The sequence below is a fragment of the Trachymyrmex cornetzi genome, unplaced genomic scaffold (assembly GCF_001594075.2).
Source record: "Trachymyrmex cornetzi isolate Tcor2-1 unplaced genomic scaffold, Tcor1.1 scaffold335, whole genome shotgun sequence".
Lineage (NCBI taxonomy): Eukaryota > Metazoa > Arthropoda > Insecta > Hymenoptera > Formicidae > Trachymyrmex > Trachymyrmex cornetzi.
Genome location: NW_017298058.1, coordinates 1,256,406 through 1,272,227, shown reverse-complemented (window position 1 = coordinate 1,272,227; position 15,822 = coordinate 1,256,406).

Genomic DNA, 15,822 nt, shown 5'->3' with positions numbered 1-15,822 from the left:
TCAAAAAAAACTCGGAAAAAATAAACGATGATTATTTATCTCTTAATTCAAAAGAAATTAAATATCTACACGGAAAGAATGATTTTGATGAAGAATCTAAAAATTTAGCTAAATGCAGATTTGAAAATAATTTTGTTGGATCATCAAAATAATTATGTAGGAATCTCAAGCATAATGAGCAATGCTGCAAAAAATGTTGATATTTTAACAATCAGCTTGAGAATCTTTTATAAGTAATTATTTTAATAATACAAACAAAATTATCTTCAAATTTGCATCTAGTCGAATTTTCAAATACTTCAGCAAAACCATTCTTTCCGTATAATTTCATAATTATAACTTTTTACGCTTACTTATGCATCTCATCAACATTTAACAAACATTCTGAATGTATTCTCCTTTATTCTTTTTTTTTTCTTTCATTTTCACATCGACGTTACTGTTACTTTTGTTCTTTTCTATGATATGTATATGCATGAAACATGTGGTATTGATGTGCAACTCGTGGCGAAGTGCGACTCTGATGATCGGTGAAAATGTAAAGCAAATGGCACCAAATGTCAGAAAAAAACTTAAAAAAAACTGCAAAAATTACAAGAGATAAAGTCTCAAATTAGGCGCCCATTCATGGGAGTGTCCGAGTACTAGAGGTAAACATTCAGTCTCGCGAGGGTGTTGCATAAAGACTCGAGAAACGTATCCAGGAAAAAGAACGCTTGCGTTACAGCTAGTAATACGCAACTCTCTCTCTCTTTAAGGATATTCATACTCCTGTATCCAAGTATCATAGTTGGAGAGTGGACCGATTGTCTGTCACGCGAGTATCGCGGATGTAGAAGAGAACGAAGCTGGTTGGAAATATTGAAAATACGAAATGGACAGTCACGCGTGCACGTGTCGCTCGAACGCGTGACTTCCGTTACAATGAATTTCTATGCTTCACACGGATGTCTTCTCGCCATATAAAAACATTGCTTAATGAATCACCAATCGTTATTCCGCGCGTTATATATTACAGTGTCATATCATCTTGATTGTTATCATACAATGATATAGCAGACAATATTTATTATCCTGTGAGATTCCTCCCTAGTACTATAACAAAAATTAAAGCATGATACATTAACTGTGCATATATGTTAATTTGCAATTTAAAAAATTGCAATTAAAGATTTGTCAATAATATGATACGTCACATATGATAATTTAATCTAGTTAATTCAGGAAACGATAACTGTCGAAAGCAATTTATGTCTTTTTTTTTTTACTGTAAAAAGACAAAACCATAGAAAAAAAAAACATCATCGGTAATTATATCGTGGGCACGGTGCACTATCTTGGTGAGAGATAAGATTAGCGTATCTATAAGCGGAGACTCGACGCGCGGCGAGCGCACGCAAAAGACTCTTTAGAGCTACGACGGCGATAACTACGGCCGAGCCGTGACTAATAATCTCCGCGAGGTTTCTTCGTGCACGATAATTAATTTCCCAGATCGTTGATCAGCGATCGGGGCTTTTCTTTTTCGCGCGTAAGCTATTTTTACGCCGAGTCCCCCACGCCGCGTGGGAGTAAAGGGCGCAGCGATGTGCATCGCGGAAACTTTTTAATTCCATTAAATCGCCGTCGAGGAATCTCGGGCGGAAGAAAAAAAATTTCTCGGAATCTCGTTCCTCTCGCGCATGATGCGACGAGATGAGCAACGAGAGAAGAAAAGATAAAGAAAAAAGAAGAAAAAAAAGAGCACACGATGGTGCGATGACGACGACAATGATAAAAGAAAAGTTGTACGAGGTATCCTTACATTCGAGATTATCGAAAGTAATTCGCATATGCATCCTGGCGCTCAAGAGATTGAAAGGACGACTAAAAGCGTTGGAAAGCATTGGAGACCGTGTCCACACTTGAATGTCTCTTGGAACTTTCTTTGACAAGTGTATAAAAGCTTTTCCCGTTTAGAACGAAAATCATGACGAAATGTAATCGCCAACTGACATAAACCAAATAATGTATAAAAGTATATAATTATATGGAAAAGCAAAAATACAACGAATATATAATGAACTCTAGAAATCCTTTCAATTATACCAATTCCAATACAAACATTTTTACATTCTTCTCCTTTGAAGAATTAAATGAGAGAGGAGCTTGTACGTTGTTGACACACATTGCAATTTTTCACGGTCGTAGCCGTGCGACAGGGACGAGGCAATTAAAAAAGAGCGAATTGTCGCGAGCGTAATGGGCTACCTTCGAGGTCTCTCGACGGTTAATTTGCATGACTAAAGTTAAGCCTTTGAAAGGTCCGCGTCCGATACATTGACCCCGAGAGAGAGAGAGAGAGAGAGAGAGAGAGAGAGAGAGAGAGGAGGAAGAGGAGAGGCACGGTCCCCTCGACAACTGCCTTCTTGCCACGTGTGTGCCACTATGGTACTTGCAGGTTACGTTCGTCCAAAGAAAGGAACGATGCAGAGGAAGGACGTTAGGGAAACAAGAAGAGAAGACGCATAGTAAGAAAAGAAGACAAGGAAAGATGGAGAGGGAGTGGAGGCTGTTATACGCCGTCGTGTACCCAAGTAGCAAGTGTCAGCCCTGTCGGCAACGCCCATATAAATCCTTAGTTACCTAGTCGCTTTACGAGATACAATTATTTACGGAGACCGACCAGCTACCTTATTTAGCCTTAGTTAGTTCACCGGCGGATATCACGAAGCCGATTGATCGGCCCTCCTTGCTATCCCAACTTCTCTCTTTCTCCATCCCTATCATTTCACGTTCATCGATTGACTGGAACAAGATTAGTAAAATTCCTTTCACAGATTAATTAATGATAATCGTGGTAACTATCTAGTCTTACATACATAAAATCATGCTGATTATCCATCATGGGATCATTAAGCAAATATTCAAATTATATTTTTTATAATCATTTTTAATTGATAATAATATAATCAATGATAAGTTTATTTTTAATTAGAAATTAAAAATTATTTGAAATACAAATTCAAATGTAAATAAATTTTTGACATTTTTTCAATAATATTAAAAATATATTGATGTTTTTAAAGATAAAATAATATTATTACATCGTCATCTTTAGGATCTCTACTTATACAGCATCTTGACTGTATCTGTACGAGATTTTCTTGAAAAATTTAACGTTTTCGAATTCATTACACCTTCCTTTTAGCATGACGATCGCGCGATCACGCGAGACGCTAATTACGTAATAGTGGAAATCTTCCAAATGGAAACCGATCGTTCGAGCGGTGCACTTTGCTTCGTATAATATTTACTGCGCGGTCAATGCGTTGGTCAACCGAAGGTAATTATAATTAAATGAGCAAGCGTACATATACACATATAGAGAAGAGAATCCTAAACAGTAAGGAACACTCTCTTCCGTTTTTTTTTCTCTTTATCTCAAAATATTGTATGCGCATCTCTTCGAACTCGTCGCTTGTAAATCATTCTCACCGCTTAACCTGACATTAGCGTGACAGCCTGCTATCCCAGTCCCGGTCGCCTTAGCATATGGTTAGCAGATGCCACCGTTGTCATAAGCGTTTTTTTTTTTTTTTTGTTAATTAAATCCTTCGACAGATAGTTTTCACGTGCCAAATATCTACTATCAAAGCCGATCTTACGGATGCTGTCAGACGCGCGATCATGATATGATGCTTCAGTTTCCTGAAAACAACACGATGACGTTTTTCACAAACAACCACGCCGAGTTATAAATTCTTTATCGGCTATCCCGTATGTGTATCGAGAGGACCCAAGGCCTGAAAATCAAACGACCAATAGCGTGCAAAACGGAGCGATGCATAAGTCGTTTGCTCTCTAGAGCCTAAATAGCTTCTAGAAGCGGCGACGGTGGCGAGTAAGGGCAGAGTTTCGAAAGCCGGACTAGCTGCTCTAAACAAAGAGCTTTACGGCCATATTTATAGTTGTCGTAAAACACTACGCAGATTGCTAACCTTCGACTCACACGGACAACCTGCGCCTCCTCGTTTACCATCTTCCTTTTTCTCTGTCTGTCTCCTTCCAATCCGTTTTCTTCGCTACTTTCCTCTCGTTTACTGTTTCTTTCCGTCTCACTTCTTTACTCGCTTTTCTTCTCGTTTGTTATCTTTGTTGTTTTTACTCAAACTATTCTTCTCATATAGACACAAATGAATGCACACACAAATGAACAATCCTTTTTTTCTTTTCATTTCCTAATCTTTTCTCCCGCTCGTTTAATTTTTATCATCTCATTCTTTTCTCTCTATATCGCTCATCCTTGTTCTCTTATTTCCCTCGGTTTTTCTCTGTTTCACCTAATCTCATTCTCCGTTTCTTCATGCATTTTAATTAACGATTAATCTCCCCATTATTTCCTTAATTTCTATATAACATTTTGAAAAATATCACTCAAAGTTAATTTCTGATTATCTCTCGGGGAACAAAGTTTACAAACATTACTTTAATGATAACCTACCTTGTAATTTTCGCTTCATTCACAGAAATAATTAAACGCCACAGACTAATCAAATACACGTATTTCTTTATTTCCATTTTTCCAATTCTCGTTTCCTCATTCCTCTTTTCAAGTGAGATACGAGCTCAAGGTTCGTCAACGATTCGATGACGACGACGATAGTAATAGCGATAACGATAGCAAAGACTGTCTCTTGGTGTTAATTGTGGTACTCGAGTGTGGTACGGTCCAACGACTCTGTTTGACGAAAATCGGTTCGACTGAGCTTGGAAACGGGCGGACAAACCTGAATCGTAACCGTGCGAGTCTCGAAAGGAAAACCGGTATTTTGGACGAGCACAGCTTATTAACATGCGTCCGCTTTTTCATTCTTTTGCCAGCCGGGTTTTTCGGGATCCGCGCGATCTTCGTTAGAGCGTCGCGTCGAAAATGTATTTTAAGGGACGGAAGCACAAAATTTTCAAGAACGAGAATATGTTAATCCTCATTAGCGCAGAAAGGAAGAACTTCGTGTTTGGACTTTTAAAAAGAATTTCCATCCTGAGGATGAAATATTATCAAAAAAAATAAAATTGCTTATGCATACTTTTACGATACGTGAAATTCGAAAAATATATATTATTCAATATATATTTAAAAGCCCATAGCATTTTTAAATAGAAAAAAAAAATTAATAAAATACATATCTAATTCTGCACACCGTTAATTATATTCGCAAGATCAAACTTCGCAGTGTGTTAACTGAATCCGCAAGATTATTAATCTCGCCCGGAGCGAAGCGCGATAAATGAGTCGTTTGCATTTACCTGCATTAATCTCGTCAAAGTACTCTGTAGGCGAACATTTCAGCGCGTTTATATACGATAGCATGCGTCACCAGGATCACGCTATTTTATTAAACGGCGGTTTACTCCTCTCGCGCGCGCGAACAAGGTATTTGCGTGTTTGTGTTCACGCAATGCAAACATCACGCTTTAAATGGATATCGAAAGTAACACTCTCGTTGGCATATTCACTGTTTATTACTTATATTACTACATGCAACAGTTAAAAAATTTCAATCTGTTTTTCTCTAACTTTTATTCGACAAAAAAATTGTGAAATAACTAATAAAAGATTTAAGAAAAAAAAAACAGAGTCCTTCCAATCTCGTGTTTAAGATCGATGGATCTTCTATTAAGAGAATTACATTTTTATGTAACTGTTTATGTAAATATTGATTACAAACAACGATCAAATGATATAAAAGTATACGTTGTTCGATAGTTTATCAGAATTTATCCTGTTACCTATGTTCATTGAACGCGATTATTTTAATCCGCGTTCAATGAACATAGAGATAAGATAAAGGTTTAGGTAAAATCTCACACATTAATCACTCGTATATATTTTATTTTAAATTTTTGTCATACCGCGTCGCGATGATGATAAAGTTTTCATTCAATTTTTTACAAAGATTTTTTGAAATCTAACTAGTGCACATCAATTTTAGAGACGTTGTTGAATATTTTTGGCGTCAATATTTGACGGTCTCCTTGACCCGCTTTCACTTGCGGAACAACCGCTTATTAATTTCCACCAAATACAATACGCGAAGGGAATCTCGCTATCGCAAGTTCGTTCGATAAAAAAAACTTTACGCGTAACATTGCGTGACAGCATGAATTAAACTTCCACGCACAGAGCAATCTACATATGTCGTAGGTCGGGAACTGGTATCTCTGTACAAGTCCGTCAAAAATTCACGTCATTAATCGCTTGGTGTCACGTCTCTCAATTTTTCAGACATCAAAATCGGAAGCAGAAATCGACGATTTGCCGAATGATAAAATACGACGAAATGCGAGATGGAAAGCGAGAGAGAGAGAGAGAGAGCTGTAAGATTTTTTATTGGTATCGCATCAAATGCAATTTCTATATTCATGTTTTCGTTCAAATAAAAAAATATATAACAACAAGATGTGCTTCACTAATTTCTATCTAATGTTAGAAAATCAAAACGCTCAAGATACTTTCAGTTTTACATTAGAATATTTCAAGAATATTTACATTTCTCCAACAGCCTGTGACTAAAATGATTTGACTTCCTTTTTAAGCTACAAATTCTGACCTCTCCACTTACGTCCATGAAATCCATGACAGTTTAGTGAAACAAACATGCTTTCAGAGTGTGACACTTCTGTTCGTGGTACACGTACATATATCTGTTTCTAGGAAAGGCGTTTTGCAAGAGGAATTTGTTTAACCATTTATAAAGGAAAAGACGCAAGCACCACCGCGGGGTGTATAGTTGCCGAACACATGAGGATAGGCACCATGGGCGGCGAATCGACGGAGCCTTGCCTTCCCCCTCTCTCTCTCTCTCTCTCTCTCTCTCTCTCTTTCACTCTTCTCTCTCTCGAGCAACCTCTCCGAATGCAAGAAGTCCGGCAGGTAGGCTCGTTAGCGAACAGGTAGGTAGGTAAAGGCGAGTCAGGGTAGATGTATAATGCTGACTGTAGCCAGTGTGTGTCTGTGTTTACATATCGGGTGTACCGACGATATGCATCGCTTTATTCATTCAGATTTTATGGTGAATTTGCACCGAATCGGTTATTTGCGAAAAAGAGGACATGCTCGTTTCTACCAATGTAGATTAATCTCAGTTTAACTCACTTTTTATTCTTTTTTCTAGTTTTTTAAAACGAGAGAAAGAAGAGTGAGTTATGGATCGAGATTAAAGTTAATCTATTAATTGGTAGAAACACGCAACAGACGTTCTTCAAACTGTCGAAAGACGGCGGTCGTGAGTAATATTTACATACCGTGATAATAATCTCGTAATGATCTTTATCAAAGTTGCACTTGACTTACAAAATACGAAGAGTTGCTTGATTTACGTAAAAAGAATAAAAGATATTACAGGAAGAGGGCCATGGTTTTCATTTCGTGTTTACATATCCCATTAATTATGTACATATATATAATTCGCATAATTTTTTCTACTCATTGTGCTAAAGAAATGATACAAGCATAATTTCCGATACACACGATTTATCGAAACGTACAAACGTATTGCAACTACTTTACTTTAGTTTTTCTTTTTATCGAAACTCGTGTATTATCTCATTATCACAATCGCTGGAACTTTCAGATAACTTACAGGTATTTCGATATACCCGGTATATGTTGCAGAGCGTAAGAAATGGGTGGGTTAGCTCCGAGAAGAGACGAAGTAAGAGAAGAGAAAAGGAAGGATACCAAAGGAACGAGAGCGAGAGAGCTATGGCGGGATGCCACGGACAACGAGAAAGAAAGAAAGATAGAGAGAGAGAGGGAAATCGTACAAGCGATACAAGGAAGGCGTGAAGAAGAGAGTACGAAAGAATGAGTGAGAAAGAGAGAGAAGAAAGAGAACTCGCTTGGGTGCCATGTGCATTGGTGAGCGGATACACATCGTACGGTTCGGAGGGAAGGTATTCGGGCAAGTTCAGGGTGATGCAGCAGCGGGGTCTCTCCTCTCTTCGCGTTGTGATTCTCTCTTATTCTCTCGCTCTCGCAACGTCTCGTTTCTTCGCCTCTTCTTTAAGAAGAGAAGCCCCCCCTTTCCCCCCCCTCTCTCTCGCACGCTCTCCTTCTCTTTCCTTCACGATTTCGCACTCGCCCGTCGGGGTTATTCGTTTCGTTTCGTTTTTCGTTTCTGAAGATAAGCCTATGGTGCGCTCGAGGCGATCTAGGCGCCCGACCGCCTACACGCGAACTCGTCAATTACTTCGCACAACGAGACACATCGTTTCTAACTCTCTCCCCTACCTCTCTACTACTGTCTCGCTTCTTTTTTCTTTCTCTCTCTCTCTCTCTCTCTCTCGATCTTCGAAGCACGCCACGATGCATTGCGCATCGTATATCCGCAAAGTCCGAGGTGCAATCTGAATGCGCGGAGGCGGTTTCCGAGCAGCGACAAAGTATGTGTATCGAAAGGCGCGCTTTCGCGAGTGCCCACGTACATACATACCGCCGGAAGAAATCGCGTGCAAACGTAGATACCATACGTATGTTATATCGACAACAGTGGGCGAACAGTGTGCTGCGAGTGTTTATTTCATATTTTAAATATTATGTAGAAGATAACTAAATTTGGTTACTCTCAAAAATAGCCGAGAGAGAAAAATAATTATTATTCTCTGTAAATACTTTATAAAAAGATAAATCACATATTAGGAGAATTTTATAAAAATTTACAATTAAAATAGGTACGAGAGACTTTTGCGTACAGAAAAAAAATATAAATATACTATACACAAGTAAAAATTATTTGTTTTAAATATTTCAAATGTTCATATATCTGTAAATCTGTTACAAGTTCATCACAAGCGTCAAAATTCAAAATATGTCTGAATCCTAGTAAGTTTAATACTTTAATCAAAATTATTATTATATATATATATAAATTAAAACAAATTCAATTTTATAATATGCTTATTATATAAAGTCAATTCTTCGATAAATATTCTTGAAAAGAAAATAAATTTTTTGTTCTTAATTCGTAATAAGTACATTAAAAAAAAATTTTAGTTGGAAATAAACCAGAAGATTCTGATCACATCAGTCACAATTTTAATTATCCCAATTAAAATTATAATTGATTTCCAAACAGAAAATTCTAAACTTTCTATTTTTAGAATTCTAGTTAATGCAGACTCTTTTTTCAGTATACAGTTTAAGATTATTATCAAGAAAACATTCTTTATTAAAAATAACCATTACTTAAAAGGAAGAAAATAAATTGAGTAATCTTTTATTAACAAAAAAACAATATTTTTCTATATGTGCTCTCGCTAGAATCGTATTTTCGCGATATCAGCGCGTTAACTTTGCAATAACAAAATAAACGAAACACGAAGAAAGTTCACAGAATATTTTGATCGTACAAGTTCGAACTATCGCGCGAATCGTGATGTACATTTAAATATCTATATGTACGTCGCAACACGTTTACACTCACTTGCAAAGTCAAACTTGTAGTAAAAGCTCTGGTGGTCTAGTCGTTCGATACTATCGCCCGTATAGATATATACAAGATTTTATTTTGTATATATTTTGTGTCACACACACATCGATTTTTATTCCAACCGACACGTAAATCATCAATTTCCGTGGAAAGCAATACTTTGTAGATAGATAAAAAAAATGTTTATAATTATTTTACTCCAAGTGATAAGAATTTGCAATAATTACATATTATATATAATAATTACATACCATACATGTAAAATACATCGAACGGTTTTAATGGAATAGCACTTTAATTAAATGTAACGAGAAGATTGGTAAAGTCATATTTACCCTCCCTATGGATCTAGATAGATTTTTCTTCTTTTCGATGGATAATTAATGCGGTGTGGCATACAGAAATGCTAAGCTAACAATGAAATGAATATTAACGAAATATTTGTATGATATGTTAATGATAATAACATTATGTTAATAATAATGATAATATTAATTAAGCACTCGCGTTAAAATATACATATTTTGTGTGCGTGTGTGTCCCTGATATTTTTTCACAGCATCGACAGATACTGTAGGTAATAGTTTTACATAATCAAAAAAATATATCAAGTCGAACGCAACAAAAATTCCAATATAAAAAATGTAAATTCTTCTATGCACAAGTTTGTGTTTCTATTTTGTATGTTGTTTTCAATTACAAGCACAAAAATTATACAGATGATAAAAAAACAAGTTTCAATATGAGCATCATATATACTATCTTTCCATTTCACCATTGATTCGCGTGTATATATAATATATCAACGGAGGAGTGATGTTTGGTTAAAAGTGACGTCAGAATGTGACGTGCTACATACAATCTCGACTTTCTCGGCATATCTGAATAACTAGTTTTCATGCGGACAAGCGACAAAAAAAAAAACACGTGAAGCGGCTCTACTGAAGTCGGCCGATGCCAAGATTAATTCCGCTTGAGCCTCGCGCGCGGCCTTCCTTGAAGAGCCATAATTAACCACTTAAGCGATTACAACGGATCCCGACGTAACGTTTTACACGTTTTCTGTGACGGTGAGTGCAACGAATCCTTTCTCCCCCCCCCCCCCCCCCCTCTCTCTCTCTCTTTAATATTCACGCGTAGTCCCGTATGCGTAGTATAAGTACACATACATAAAACAAAAGTGATCCGTGGCGTGACAACAAAATCTAATCAATGGAAACTATAATAGCGTTTTCGAATGCAGTGGATTTGAACTTAACCTAGGTCGGTTAACCTGAAGGAACCATGACCTCGTCCAATCGGAAAACAAAGTAGAACATGTGACGTCGTTAATTCAAGTTACACAGAAAAGACTATTCTTAAATCAATCATAATATACTCATATATAAACAAAAATATTATAATCTTGCTTCAAAGATATCAATCTTGATTTGATTAAATTTGTTTTGATGCAAGTATTACTTTGCACTTAATTCAAGACTTGCTCAATTAAAAATCTTATATCAATACAAATTCAAGACTAAAATTTTTAAAGCAAGATTACAATATTTTTGCTTATATATGAGTATATCATGGTTGATTTAAGAATAGCCTTTTTTTCTGTGTAGGTTCGAACTCACTGTACTCAAAAATACTTGGTATTCGGCCATAAGTTGGTTTCTATTGGACAACATACGTATATAACATGCGATCACGAATTTTATTCATAATTTATATATATTTCGAGAAATATAATTAAGGTAACAGGTAACGACAGAAAAATCGAATTCGCGATTACAAAGAATGATTTACGGAAATTTCGTACGGCTGCGTATTGCATAAGCGATAAAGCGCGAGGTATTCTCAAGATCCGAGACCTCTCGGAATAATCACGCTCTCCAGATAATACTGTAATCGTGTCTGTAACATCTCGAATACAAGATGCGGCAGGAGACGTACGGCCACGTTAACTCATTAAAATGTTTTGGCAACAGCATGACAGCATGCACGGTAGCGTGACATCGATTTGTCAGTGACAAAGAGAAAGAAATGGTCACGGGAACGGAAGGCACGCACTTCATTGTATACGTTACTGAAACGCCAAGGTGATTTGTTCCGAATGAATCTGTCACTTGTAAACTCAGACTTCTTTTTTTACCATTGACAAAACGGAGTAGACTCGACCTTTGAACTTTTAGAAGAATGAGAAGACATTGAAGCAACGTTTTGAACAAAACAAAAAAACTGTCAAGTTTTTCCGTAGAGTATAAAAAGGATAACAATTTGAGAAAATGATTCCGAGTTCCTCGAAAAACTAATCTAAAATTCTACAGTGTTACAAAAAATGACCATTAATCCTCCGCTTGCATCGTGGGTCTTTTAGGAACAGTCAAAGTTCTTTACCTTCTGTACCTTCTTCTCTGTTTTCTATTTTGCTATATAAAAAAAGCCAATATAATATCTGAGTTAAAAAATGTTTAGAATACAAAGTACAGACGTAAAATAATAAAAAAATATTTCCGATTTTTCATAAATGATTTAGTAGAAAAAATTTGATATTAGCATGAAGACCCATGATGCAGATGACCAGTAAAAAAACGTTAGTGTAAAACAGCGATGCAGACGGAGGGTTAATAATTTTAACCATATTTTACTTTAAATGCTAATTTTAATTTTTTCAACTTCTAGCAATCGCAGTAAAATAACTTTAACATAACTAGTTAAAAAACAGCCTCAGATTGTTAATGACTACGTTAATTCCAGAGATCTGTAGATAATATATTGAGAAGCGAGGTTTAAAGAATGGCGAGAAACATAACAATTCGTAGCCTTGATGATTTTTTTTTCAAAGAGTATTATGGAAGGATACACGTTGTGCGTTTGATTTTACTGCATTGTTTACATTAGTTGAATTTTTTTGCGAGACGCTTAGCGATGTTATCGCTCCCGTTTCACGGCCGCCATTCATCTTTATCAAGGATTGCATCGACCTGCGATTAGTATCGTTAAGTTTCTATTCTTCGAAAAATCGTTTCTAAAAAATTCCAAGTTAGTTATAGCCTGATATATACACGTTCCAATGTATAAACTTTATCCAGACAATGAAACAATAAAGACAAAATAAGATCAAGATAAATAGGAATTTTTGTCGTGCTGCATAAATTTAATATACTCCATAAATTGTACTGCAAATCTACGTTTGTAAAAACTAAAAAGTGACTATAATGTATATGTTTGTGATTGGTTTTTCGTGCAAAAGTAATATACTGATATACTACAATAAAAATGGATTTACACATTTAAACGTGTAACATAGAACGGTATTTATAGTCTGTTATTATTTTAAGACCGTCTTAAGTAATGTCTTAAGATGCTAACGCGACTCTGGCTGGTATTCGTAGTTCATTCTTATTTTAAGACTATCTTAAGATGCTAATACTTTATAATTGATTCGTGACACCTTAAGACTGTACTTACGACAATCTTAAATATAAAAATCAATTATAAATACCGATCTTAGTGTCATTTTTACACGGAAAACTAATCATACACATATATTGTAGTCACTTTTTACACACTTGGATTTACAGAAATCTAATACTGGTCAAAACTGAAAGACAGTAACCAAGTACTTATTTTAAGTATCAAAAGCACTGCTGTTGAGTACCTTTAGTACTCCAAATAATTAATTACTGTCTTTTAGTAATAAATTGGCTAATATTAAATTGGCTAGCATCATAGATGTCCGTAAGGGATGTGATTCCATGAATTGCAACCAAACTTGTCTAATACATCTCTATATAATCATCGCTCGCGCAACAATCGGCCGTGTTTAGGCGATGACCTTTAAAAGAAGGAAAGAGAACGCGATTCGAGACGGCTTACAAAGTAGCTTTTATTGACGTTGTGCCAATAAGAGCAACGTGGCATATCTCTCTCTCTCTCTCTCTCTCTCACTTTCTCTCATGCGTAGAATAGTCCAAGTGTCGTTGTCGACGCCTCCGGCGTTCGCGATTATTGCGACGGGAGAGTGTGGGCAATAAGGCCACCGTCGCTGCGCCGACGACAACGGCGACGACGGAGAAGAACCTTTCGAACGGTGACGACGTGCAACGTAATGCGGCGTAATGGCGAGGAAATTAATAGGAGCGCCGTGGCTAGTGGACAGCCATACGCCGGGAATCCGAGTCACATATTTTCCCTAGCCGACACAGAGCGCGCACACAGACGCGATTATCATCGGACCGTGAAAGCGGCTACGAGAGTAGGCACTTATCGTGCCGCGATCGATTTCAAATGACGTTAATCTAAGCGTGCGAGGCAGCGCAAGATACCTGGTGTGGCGTTATGACGCGATATCGAGCCAAGTCCAGACGCGGACACCATTAGGAAATGGTCGCGCCGCGCCGTTGATATACTTCATTATTTCATTCTTTCGTGCTCCGCAATCAGTTGCTGCAACTATGATATTCTCACGTCGCAAATATCCACTTACGGGCCATGGTATAAATATTATGTGATAAGCCAGAAGTTGTAAGAAATGGACCGATCATAATCGGTTATTCTCCTCGCATTCAACTGTGATTTGTCAATTTATCTCTCGCGATTTAAAACTTACTGTCATAAAGGATCATGATACCCTAAAAAAAAAAAAACTTGAGCAGTAAAACATATAAACAGTAAGGAAATCAACTTGTTGGATTTATTATTACTTACGTTATGGCTTTAGTCTCTACTGTGATTGGTTGATTCGTTTACTACTTACATTTTACTGCTTAAGTATTTTTGTGTGCCCTATTACCTCCCATTGTAGATGGCCCTTAAGATCATTCTACAATTGCGTAAGCGTAGTTGTAAGTGGTTGTAATGTGTCGTCTACAATACACGAAGAAGTAAGAGTAAGAAATTGACTAATCACAGTCGAATGTGAGAAGAATAATCGACTGTGATTGGTTAATTTCTTACTCTTACTTCTTACTTACTCCGTGTATTGTAGACTCATAAGAATTGAACAATCACAGTCGAATATTCTTCTCATACTCGACTGTCATGGTTAATTCTTACAACTACAACCACGCTTACGCAATTATAGAATAGACTTTAACAAGGAATTACTTTCAACTATACGTTATTTTTGACGTAATGTGGATGATCGATACATAGTTTTAGGTTGAAGCACATTTCTACGTGACGCGTCGATTACTTACAGATATTTAGAGAGAAATAGGAGTCTTTTTTAAAAAAAAAACAGCAAACTTTACGACGTTTTGTAATATGATACGTTGTAAAATTAAAATTACATTATGCCTTGTACACGAGCGCTCTTACGCATTACTTCCGTTTAAATAGACCTCCAGCCAGCTGTTTACCACGACGCAACGGAATGATGTATCGATCCCGTTGACTTGGTAGGAATATAGGGGAGGCTAACGAATAATTAAACTCACGCGACGAAATTGGCGTCGATATGATTCCCGCCGTCGTTCGCGAAATATCGAGGGTTAACTCTCCGTGACGGAGGCAAACTATCATCACTTTTTTCACGTTTTTACGCGCGGACATAACTAGGCGGAAAATACAGAAAACCAGGAAGCAGAGTTACCGCGATAAGTTACACAGAGCAGAGAACATCAGAGTTGTCACAAATAATCTAAAATTTCATAATTTTATCATTGCCTTCAATCCGTGTTTCAAAATTTTTTTATATTTTCATCTTGATTGGGAAGCCGTGAAATATTTCGTTGAGGGAGCAATTCAACATAGAAATGTAAATTACTATTGATGTTGGCACTGCTTGCATTTAATTGTCAAATTGGTAAGATTCCAAAACCACATAGGTGTACGATTAAACTTCTTTGGACCCAAGAATTGTAGTTTTTCCAGAAAATTTGGCAAAATTGTCAGACTTTTTTCTGATTTCGAGTATTTGTGGTAACCCCGAACATGTGACTCGTAAAAGGCCTAAACAAATAAACCCCGGAAAGTCCGAGAGAAAGAAAAAAAAGAAAATAAGAGAGACTCACCGAAAACGGGACTGAGGTCGGATCTCGCCGACGTTTTTCCCGTCGTCGCGTAGGTCCCTCCGGCGAGCGTGCCCTTTTCCTGCAACACACATGCACGCACTTAATGCCTGCGTCCTTGCGACTACTGGGATATTTGGAAGGAAACGTATATAATCGCGAAACACGAAACACAATAATGGAGAAGAAGGAAAATGTATGACGAGAAATGATCCGCACCTCAGACTCCGTAAGATCAATGAGATCGCTCTTGTCCTCGGTGAGGTTCTCCGAGGACCTCTTCTCCTCCTCGCCCTCATCCTTGAAGACCTTGACCTCGTCTTCGCTGCCGAGATCGTCGCCGCCGCCGC